Below are 11,792 nucleotides of genomic sequence, written 5' to 3' on the forward strand. Positions count from 1 at the left end.
AACCACAAAAGACCCTGAATAGCCAAATTAATCTTGAGAAAGAACAAAGAACAAAGTAATCTTGAGGAAAAAAATCATACTTTCTAATTTTAAACTATATTACAGAGCTATAGTAATCAAAACAGTATGGTACTGGCATTAAAACAGACACCTAAACCAATGGAACAGCATAGAGAGCCCAGATATAAGCCCACAGATATACTGTCAACTAATATTTGACAAGGGAGTCAAGGAAATTCAATGCAGAAAGGATAGTCTCTTCAATAAACAGTGCTAGAAAACTGGATATCCACATACAAAAGAATGGTACTGGACCCCTAGCTTACACCACTCAAAAAATTAACTTGAATTGGATTAAGAACATAAATGTAATACCTGAAACCATAAAACTCCTTGAAGAACAGTAGGGAAATATCTCCTTAACATTGGTCTTGGCAACGATTTTTTGGATATGATGCCAAAAGCACAAGCAACAACAAAAAATCAACAAGAGAGACTACATCAAACTTAAAAGGCTTCCACACAGCAAAGGCAACCTACAGAATGGGAGAAAATATTTGCAAACTATTATCTGATGAGGGATTTATTTCTAAAATATATAAGGAACTCAAAAAACACAATGACAAAAAAAAATCTATTTAAAAATGGGCAGAACACTGGAACAGATATTTTTCCAAAGAAGACATACAAGTGGCCAACAAGTATGTGAAAAGGTGCTCTACATCAATCATCAGGGAAATGCAAATCAGAACGTCAATGAGATATACCAACTCACACCAGTTAGGATGGCTATTATCAGAAAGACAAGAGATAATAAATGTCTGCAAAGGATGTGGAGGAAAGGTAACCCTGATGCACTGCTGGTGGGAAGGTAGATTGGTCAGCCACTGTGACAAAAACTATGAAGTCTCCTCAGTAATCCATCAAAATCCTAGAGGAGAACATAGGCAGTAACCTCTTCAAGATCGGCCACAGCAACTTCTTTCAAGATACATCTCCAAAGGCTAGTGAAACAAAATCAAAAATGAACATTTGGGACTTCATCAAGATAAAAAGCTTCTGCACAGCAAAGGAAACAGTCAACAAAACAAAGAGGCAACCCACAGAATGGGAGAAGATATTTGCAAATGACACTACAGACAAAGCGCTGATTTCCAAGATCTTTAAAGAACTTCTCAAACTCAACACCCAAAAAACAAATAATCAAGTCAAAAAATGGGCAGAAGACATGAGTAGACACTTCTCAAAAGAAGACATACAAATGACTAACAGGCGCATGAAAAAATGTTCATCATCATTAGCCATCAGGGAAATTCAAATCAAAACCACATTGAGATACCACCTTACACCAGTTAGAATGGCAAAAATTGACAAGGCAAGAAACAACCAATGTTGGAGAGGTTGTAGAGAAAGGGGAACCCTCTTACAGTCTTGGTGGGAATGCAAGTTGGTACAGCCACTTTGGAAAACAGTGTGGAGGTGCCTCAAAAATTAAAAATAGAGCTACCCTATGACCCAGCAATCACACTACTGGGTATTTACCCCCAAAGACACAGATGTAGTGAAAAGAAGGGCCACATGCACCCCAATGTTCATAGCAGCAATGTCCACAATAGCCAAACTGTGGAAAGAGCTGAGATGCCCTTCAACAGATGAATGGATAAAGAAGATGTGATCCATATATACAATGGAATATTACTCAGCCATCAGAAAGGATGAATACCCAACTTTTACATCAACATGGATGGGACTGGAGGAGATTATGCTAAGTGAAATAAGTCAAGCAGAGGAACTCAATTATCATATGGTTTCACTTATTTGTGGAACATAAGGAATAACATGGAGGACATTAGGAGAAGGAAGGGAAAAATGAAGGGAGGGGAAATCAGAGGGGGAGACGAACCATGAGAGACTATGGACTCCGAGAAACAAACTGAGGGGTTTTTTGGGGGGGGATGGGTTAGCCCGGTGATGGGTATTAAGGAGGGCATGTACTGCATGGAGCACTGGGTGTTATACGAAAACAATGAATCATGGATCACTACATCAAAAACTAATGATGTACTAACGTAACATAATAAAATAAAATTTAAAAAAAAAACTAATGATGTATTGTATGGTGACTAACATAACATAATAAAATAAAATAAAAATTTTTAAAAAACCTATGAACTCTCCTTAAAAAATTAAAATAAAGCTACTATATGATCCAGCAATATACTTCTGAGTACATATCCAAAGAATATGAAATCATTATCTCAAAGAGGTACCTGTACTCCTATGTTCATTCATAATAGCCAGGAAATGGAAAAAATATAAGCATCCTTCAATGGATGAATGTATAAGGAAATATGATATATAGATATATATGAATATTTTTCAGCATAAAAAAGAAGGAAATTCTGCCATTTGTGACAACATGGATGAACCTTGAGGACATTAAGGTAAGTGAATTAAGTCAGACAAAGTCAAATACTATGTGAACTCACTTACATGTAGAATCAAAAATTTTTTCAAAAAGATGACTCTTAGCTATAGAGAACAAACTAAGGGTTGCTGGAGGGGAGATGGGGAAGGGGAATGGGTTAAATAAGTGATGGGTATTAAGGAAGGCACTTGTGATGAGCACTGGGTATTGTATGAAAATGATGAATCACTAAATTCTACACCTGAAACTAATATTACACTGTATTTTAACTAACTAAATTTAAACAAAGACTTGAAACTACAAAAAAAAAAAAAAAGCTGAATTCATAGAAACAAAGAATAGAATGGAGGTTGCTAGGGCTGACAAGTAGGGGAAATGAGGTGATGCTGGTCAAAGTGTACAAACCTCCAGTTATAAAATGAGTTAGTTCTGAGGCCCTAATATATAGCATAGTGACTATTAACAATACTGTATTATATATTTGGAAGCTGCTAAGAGATTAGATCTTGAATATTCTCATAACAACAAAAAAACTGCAATTATATGAAGTGACAGATGTGTTAACTAACTTTATTGAAGTAATCATTTTGCAATATATACACTTATCAAATCATAATGTTGCATACCTAAACTTACACAATGCTTTATGTCAATTGTCTCAATAAATCTGAAGAGTAAAAAGAATTAGTAAAATCAAAGTTGAAAAGATTCCCCACTCCTCCCAAAGTAGACACACCAATCTCATTGGAATGTAAACTCTAAGTGGGCACAAATTTTATTTGTTTGATTCCTGTAGTGTCTCCAGCATCTAGACAAGCACCAGTACTTAAATAAGTGTATGTATATGTGTGTCTCTGTGTGTGTTTGCATTTAATGGATCTCTCCTGTGAACAGAATTTATAATTTCTAAAAAAGAAAAAAATAGAAATCTCATTTAAATTACATAATTAAAGAGCTATCTACCATAAGTAGAGTTTAATATAAGAATAGAAATATTACTTTTTAAAAATGTATTTATTCAAGTAACACAAATTAACTCTAAGTCTAATATGAAAACCTGTATCATGAATCCAGTAGATGCCAGAGAGAAATGTAATAATATTTAACATTCATTTTTAAATCATTTAAATGGGTTCTTAGTAAAATTAGAAATATGTTACTTTCCTATCACTCTAAAGGACAAGTACTTAAAAATCAATAACCATATCATATATAAGAGGGCACCTACTTAGCCCATGATGACTCTCACACTCCTTTGGACCCCATACCATGGAATAGAGTTCAGCCCTTGGATTGGTGCTTTGAAAGGAGTGAGGTATTGCAGCTTAGGCCCTTTCTGTCCCCAAATGGGCCACCTATACAGAAGGTCCTTTCTGCTATGCTCTCTGTCACTTGTAAGGGGCAGCCCCATAAGGGAGCCTGTGGTTGCCCAACACTGTCATACTTGTGTAGGTAATCTTGTCTCATTTGGGGAGAGTTAGCAAGTCCTTTGAGCTCAGATATAGAGCCAATATCCTCACTTGACTCCATCAGTAATAATGCTGAGATCTTGATTTCTATTCATCTGTGTTCTGTATCTTATTTTGTAATTGCCTCTCTACACAGGAGGGAAAGAAAGGGGTATTATTTATCAACTCCTCTTCAAATATTCAACTCTTAATAAACAAGGCATCCATTAATATTAATTATAAAATGAGAATGCCAATATTACCAACATTATTTTATTTCCTTTTTTTTTTTTTCTTAAGGATGTTCTTGCCAGTGAAAAGGTGCTTGAAATCAAAACAATAGATTTAACTATTGGGAAGTAATAAATTTATTATATCTGTAATACCTGAAAAAACTCTTTAATTAGAATGAAGTAAAGTGGTAAGATTCAAAATGAATATGTATCTAGATCAGTGCCTGAGAAATAGCAGGCACTTATTAAATACTGAATAAATAAAACATAAAAACTGTAGATTTCTATATTTTTCTGTATATGTTATTTATAATGGAAAGGGGGGTTATTTACAATATCAACAAAACCCTCATAATAACACTAAAAAGACAATGTAGTACCTATGTAAAGGGAGAAAAATTTTTAAATTCATGTATGACGTTCTGAATGAATAAATATAGGACAAATTCCTAAAGGATATATCTGACTACTATGAAGACATCCATCCTTTCCAAGTTAATATATAGATTTAATGTAATTTTAACAAATTTTCCTTCAGGATTTTTTTTGGAATGATTAAATAGTTTAAAGTTAATTTGAAAGAAAAACCATAAATATCAATCCTGATAAATGTTTTGTGCTATAGTTTGAGTATTAAAATCTCAAGTCACAGTTTGGAATTTCAAAGCTCCTCCCACTCTCAGCTCAGGTGCAGCTGCTAGAAGCTACTCAGAAGGGACAGGAACATTGTCAGCTTTCTCTCTTCTGGTTTCCCTCTTTCACCAGGTGAAGTTAGTATGTGATTTATTGCTCATGTAAGTCACCATGGAGACAGAGCTGCAGGCCCTCTTCTGTTGGCCATTGCCATTTCTCCATCTAACAATGCAGGAATCAAAATAGTTGCTCTAGTGTCTGTCACGCTAGATTAGCATTCTTGTAATACCATCAATGGCCTCCTGATATTGGGAGAATCCTATTGAGGCAAGGCCTTTTTGCACTGGGCAGCTATTTGGGGTGGCCAGATGGCACCTGCTTACGTGTTCTATCTGTGCCTAGTCAAGAATCCATGACTCAGATTCAAGTAAAATTAGGGGCTCAAGTTCATCTCTGACCTTCTTATGGTCCTTCCTTACGATCTAGTGCTTCTAAGTCCACTCTCTTGCCATCCAATAAACAGCTAGCTTGGAGGAAGACACAAGTATATCACATAGACAATCAGTCCCTAAGCAGCAGGTAGGCTTTAAGTCAGCCAGCCATACTTCCACGAATTCAGTTAGTAAGGATACAGCAAGCCTAGCCAGATTTAAACAGTTTATTAGACCCAGCACAGCAGGCAACAGAAACTGCAGGTTCATACTGGTTCCCCTGATCCCTGAGTCCCATCAGGACAATGCAGAGTGGGGCTAGGTAAATGCTACTGCACACACTGTGACCCTGGGTCACACCTGAGGAACTTCGAGTTTTGCAAAGCCCTAATCTTAACAGGGGCTGCTAGCAAACCTGCCCAATCTTTGCCCACAGAGAGAAATTATCTTAATCGGAAAACAAATGTTCTCTGAGGAAAGGAAAGAGACTTTACTATCCCTGAAGGTCTTTAGGAAGAGACATATTCTTTATCTTGCAATATCTCTTTATACAGACATTCTTAAAGTGACTGTAGATAGCTTTGCACAGGAGACCCAGATCATATAGAAATGTGAGAGATATAGGGAGAAACTTCTTGACAAAATGTTCTCTGCATGTACACACCTCCAAACTTCCCAGAGAATGCCAGATCTTCCATTTCAGTAGGGAACAGCAAAAAGACAAAGTGCTAGGACAAGGTGCTAGAGCTCCACTCCCTAAAACCTACTCCAGTCCTAATCCCCTTTATATAAAACTAGTTCAAGTCATGATATAAACTGTATATTCCTGGCAGGAAGGGCTCAGTTTGCCCCTTTACACCTTTCTGTTATCCATGTTTGTTTGTAATAAGCTCCATTCAACCAGACTGGCAAGTGAAACAATGCCTTTGTGAGAATCAGAAAGAGCTGTCCCTTTATCAAAACACTTTACTGGCTTTTTGTTAGAAACTTTTAAGTAAATGTATAAATCCATAACAATTACAAGTGTGAATTATACCCTTACTCTTGTGCAGTGGATAGGGGCTCATGATGGTTTTTCTAAAACCATAGTAAAATAATATAACATAGGGGCTCCTGGGTGGCTCAGTCATTAAGCATCTGCCTTCAGCTCAGGTCATGATCCCAGGGTCCTGGGATCAAGCCCCGCATCGGGCTACTTGCTTGGTGGGAAGCCTACTTCTCCCTCTCCTGTTCCCTCTCTTGCTGTCTCTCTCAAATAAATAAATAAATAAATAAATAAATAAATAAATAAATGTCAAATAAATAAATAAAATCTTTAAAAAAATAATATAACATAAAATTCACCATTTTAACCATTTTAAAGTGGCATGTAGTGCATTCACAATGTTGTGAACTGATCATCCCAAAAGAAACCTGCCAGCCATTATGCAGTCAATCCCTCTTTGCCCTGCCTCCAGCAACCATTACTCTACTATCTCTACAAATTTGCCTATTCTAGATATTATATATTCTACATATTAGATATATTAGATATTCTAGAATATATTAGATATTCTAGATTTATGTCTGGTTTCTTTCAGTTAGCACAATATTTTCACAGTCCATATCATAGCACAAATCAGTACTTCATTACTTTTTATAGCTGAATAATATTCCCTTGTATGGATATATCACATTTGTTTATCCACTCATCAGGTGATGGACATTTAGATTGTTTCCATCTTTTAGCTATTGTGAATAGTGCCATAAACATTCATATATAACTTTTTATTCTGTTATCATACAGTGCAATTGCCAGGTCACATGGTAATTCTATGTTTAACTTTCTGATAATTACCAAATTGTTTTCCAAAGTAGTTGACCATTTTACATTCCCACTGGCAATGTCTGAAGGTTCTGATTTCTCCACATCCTCACAAGTACTTGTTATTTGCTATTATTTGTGTGTTTGTTTGGAATTATCAGATGAGAATTTTATAATAACAATTATATAGGTTTTTATTCAAGTAAAATTAACATACAGTGCTATATTAATTTCAGGTGTACAATACAATGATTCAACAATTCTATACTTCTCAGTGCTCAAGATAAGTGTACCCTTGATCCCCTTTGTCTATTATACCATCCCCCCACCACCTCCCCTCTGGCAATCACCAGTTTGCTCTCTGTATTTAAGAGTTTATTTTTTTGTTTGTCTCTCTGTTTGGTTTCTTAAATTCCACATATGAGTGAAATCATATGATATGTGTCTTTCTCTGACTTATTTCACTTTACACCCTCTAGGTCCAGCCATATTGTTGCAAAAGGCAAGATATCATTCTTTTTTATGGCTGAATAATATTCTGTGTGTGTGTGTGTGTGTGTGTGTGTGTGTGTGTGTATCACCTCTTCTTTATTCATTCATCTATGGATGAACACTTGGGTTGCTTCCATGTCTTGGTTATTGTAAATAATGCTTCAATAAACATAGCGGTGCATATATCTTTTCAAATTAGCGTTTTCATTTTCTTTGGGTAAATAGTAGTAGAATTACTAGATTATATGGTAATTCTATTTTTAATTTTTTAAGGAATCTTCACACTGTTTTCCACAGTGGCTGTCACAATTTGCATTCCCACCAACAGTGCACAAGTGTTCCTTTTTCTCCACATCCTCACCAACAGTTGTTACTTCTTGTGTTTTTTATTTTAGCCATTCTGACAGGTGTAAAGTGATATCTTATCATAGTTTTAATTTGCATTTCCCTGATGATTAGTGATGTTGAGCATCTTTTCATATGTGTGTTGGCCATCTGTATATCGTCTGTGGAAAAATGTCTACTCAGGTCCTCTGCCCATTTTTAATCAAATTATTTGGTTTTTTGGCTTTGAAGTTGTAGAAGTTCTTTACGTATTTTGGATATTACCCCCTTATCAGATATATAATTTGCAAATATCTTCTCCCATTAAGTAGGTTGCCTTTTTGTTTTGTTCATGATTTCTTTCACTGTGCAAAAGTTTTTATTTTGGTGTGGTCCCAATAGTTTAATTTTGCTTTTGTTTCCTTTGCCTGAGGAGATGTAGCTAAAAAAATGTTTCTATGGCTGATGTCAAAGAAATTACTGCCTATATTTTCTTCTAGGAATTTTGTGGCTTCAAGTCTCATATTTAGGTCTTTACTTTGTTATTTTCATTACAGCCATCCTAGTGGGTGTGAAGTACTATCTCATAGTTTTGATTTGTGTTTTTCTAATACTAAGACACTGAACATCTTTTCATGTATTTGTTGGTCATTTGTATATCTTCTTATATATTTGTTGGCCATTTGTGTATCTTCTTTGGATAAATGTCTATTCAGGTTCTTTGCTCATTTTTTAATTAGGTTGTTCATCTTATTGCTGAATTTTAAGAGCTTTTTATATACTCTGGATACTAGATCCTTATCAGACATAGGATTTGCAAGTATTTCCCCCATTTGGGGGGTTACCTTTCCATCTTGATAGTATCCTTTGATGCACAAGAGTTTTTAATGTGATGATATCCAACCTATCTATTTTTTTCTTTGTTGCCTGTGCTTTTGATGTCATATCTAAAAAACCATTGACTGTTCTAAGGATGTACACATTTACACCTATGTTTTCTTCTAAGAGTTTTATAGTTTTAGATCTTACTTTGTTCCATTTGAGTTGAATTTTGTATACGGTATGAAGTAGGGGTCCAGCTCCATTATTTTGTATTTGGATATCCAGCTGTCCCAGCACCATTTATTGAACAGACTATTCACTTATACCCTCTAGGTCCAGCCTTTCCCCAGCTGAAGACTAGGGAAAAGAAACAGACTTTCCCCAACTGAAGGTCTTAGCACCCTTGTCAAAAATCAATTGACCATAGATGTACAGGTTTATTTCTATACTGCTAATTCTATTTGCATTGCATATAATTTTTCTGTATATTATGATGATTTGACATCTTAAAATTTTTTCCTGGCTGGGAGAGAGACTTGCCTCACCTTGGGCTAAATTCTTAGAGTTAGTAAAAAACCCAGACTACAGCATACTTTTTTTTTTTTTAAGGTTTTATTTGAGAGAGAGACAGAAAGCACGAGCGGGGACAAGGGGGTGGGGAGGGGATAGAGGGAGAGGGACAAGCAGACTCTCTGCCGAGTAGGGAGCCCAATGTGGGACTTGATCCCAGGACCTGGAGATCAGCCCCCCAGCCGAAGGCAGATGCCCAACCAACTGAGCCACCCAGATGCTCCTACAGCATATCTTTAATATGCAAACTAACCAATCCAGACACATACCTCCTCTTTCTGGCCCATGTACCCCAGGAGGCACTACTCCTCTGTCTTAATCATCCGAGAGCCAAGTACCAGGCAACTAGAGATCACCTCGATAGTCCAAAACTCACTGATATTATTCAAATTATCCAATCATAAACTGTTTCCCCTGCCTTGCCTTGACTTTCCTGTGGAAATCCTAGCAAAGTTCCTGGCCTAAGTGTTCTCTCTCTCCTATCTTCTGTCTCCTGACCTCCCTAGTATTTTTCTATGTGATCCTGCATGGTATATTATGCCTTCTGTCTTTAGGACCTGTGAATATAATGAACTTTGTTTTTCTGAGTCTCTCCTGTATTTCCTTTTGTACCTGACTGACCATCTCATAAAAAACACAAAATACTATTCCACTGATCTATATGTCAATATTTATGCTAGCACCACACTATTTTGATTACTATATGTTTATAGTAATTTGTCAGATCAGGAAATGTGGGTCCTCCAACTTTGTTCTTTTTCAGTATTGTTTTGGCTATTCAGGGTTCCTTGCAATTCCACATAAAATTTAGGATTAGTTTTTTCATTTCTGTAGAAAAGGCATTTTTGATAGTGATTGAATCAAATCTGTAGAACATTTTGGGAAATACTGTTATCTTAACAATATTAAGTCTTCCAACCCATAAACACAGGATGTCTTTCCACCTATTTAGGTCTTCTTTAATTTCTTTCAAAAATGTTTTATAGTTTTCAGTGTAGAAAAATGGCACTGAATATACAGGACTACCCAGTGCACCAGTACAAAATGTAGAAATGAATCAACAATGCAAGAAAGAAGATGAGGATTCAGATTAGAGATAGGAGAGATGTTGCTCTTTCCATTCTTGGCCATCACTTAATGTGAAGAGAAGATGGAATCCATCATAGTGTCCAGAGTGAGAAAATACAGAAGCATCTCTCTTACAAAACAGTGACTGAACTGGTATATTAGTGATCTATTGCTGTGTAAAATATTACTCCAAAACTTTTGCAGGTTAGAAAAAATGTTAATTACCTTACAATTTTGATAGGTCAAAAATTTGGGAGCAACTTATCTGGGTAACTCTGGATCAGGATCTCCCACAAGATTACACTCCAGCTATTGGTTGGGGCTGTTGTCATCTGAAGGCTTCACTGGGGCTCTCTCACAAGATGGATCACTCACATGGCTGTTAGTAGGAGGCTTCTGTTCCTTTCCAAGTTGGCCTCTGCATAGGGCTGCTTGGATGTCCTACATGGCAGTTGACTTCCCCCAGAGTGAGTGATCCAAGAAGAGTACCAGGAAAAATCTATAATGCCTTTTATGACCTAGTCTCAAAAGTCACACACAGTCACTTCTACCGTATTCTATTTCTTAGAAGTCCCTTGATCCAGCCCATTTTCGAGGCAAGATGAATAGGCCCCACCTCTTAAAGAGGGCAGTGTCAAATAATTTGTGGACATATTTTAAAACACCCACACTAAAGAATGTAGTCACCTCTTCTATATGCACTAGTCTGACATGGTACCAAATGAATACTTCAAAAACAAAACCCAAAAAACCATCTCAAAACCTGGTAGAGTAGTTCCTCCTTATCCACAGAGGATACACTGCAGGACCTCCAGTGGATGCCTGAACCCAAAGATGGTACCAAACCCTACATATACTATGTTTTTTCCTATGCATAAATACCTATAATAAAGCTTATGCATTAGACATAGTAAGAGATTAATAATAACTAATAATAAACTGGAACAATATAACATACTCTAATAAAAGTTATGTGAACGTGGTCTCTCTCAAAATATCTTATTGAATTCTACTCACCCTTCTTCTGGTGATGATATCAGATGATAAAATGCCTACATGATGAAATGAAGTAAGGTGAATGACTTAGGCACTGTGATGTAGTGTTAGGCTACTACTGACCTTCTGAAAATATGTCAGAAGAAGAATCATCTGCTTCCACAGCACAGCTGACTACAACTAACTGAAACTGTGGAAAGTGAAACCAAGGATGAGGGGAGACTACTGTACAACTATTGACCTAGATCCTTAGTGACAATACAGAAGACAATAACATATTAGAAACTTCCGGTGATCCAGGACAAAGAGAAACTAAAAGAATTGCAATCACTAAACCAGCCCTATGAAAAATATTGAAAGGGGTCCTCTAAGCAAAGAGAGGGCCCAAAAGTAACATAGACCAGAAAGGAACATAGACAATATACAGTAACAGTCACCTTACAGGCAATAAAATGGCACTAAATTCCTATCTTTCAATAGTTACCCTGAATGTAAATGGGCTCAATGCCCCAATCAAAAGACACAGGCTATCAGATTGGATAA

Source organism: Halichoerus grypus, chromosome 5 (genome assembly GCF_964656455.1).
Source record: "Halichoerus grypus chromosome 5, mHalGry1.hap1.1, whole genome shotgun sequence".
NCBI lineage: Eukaryota > Metazoa > Chordata > Mammalia > Carnivora > Phocidae > Halichoerus > Halichoerus grypus.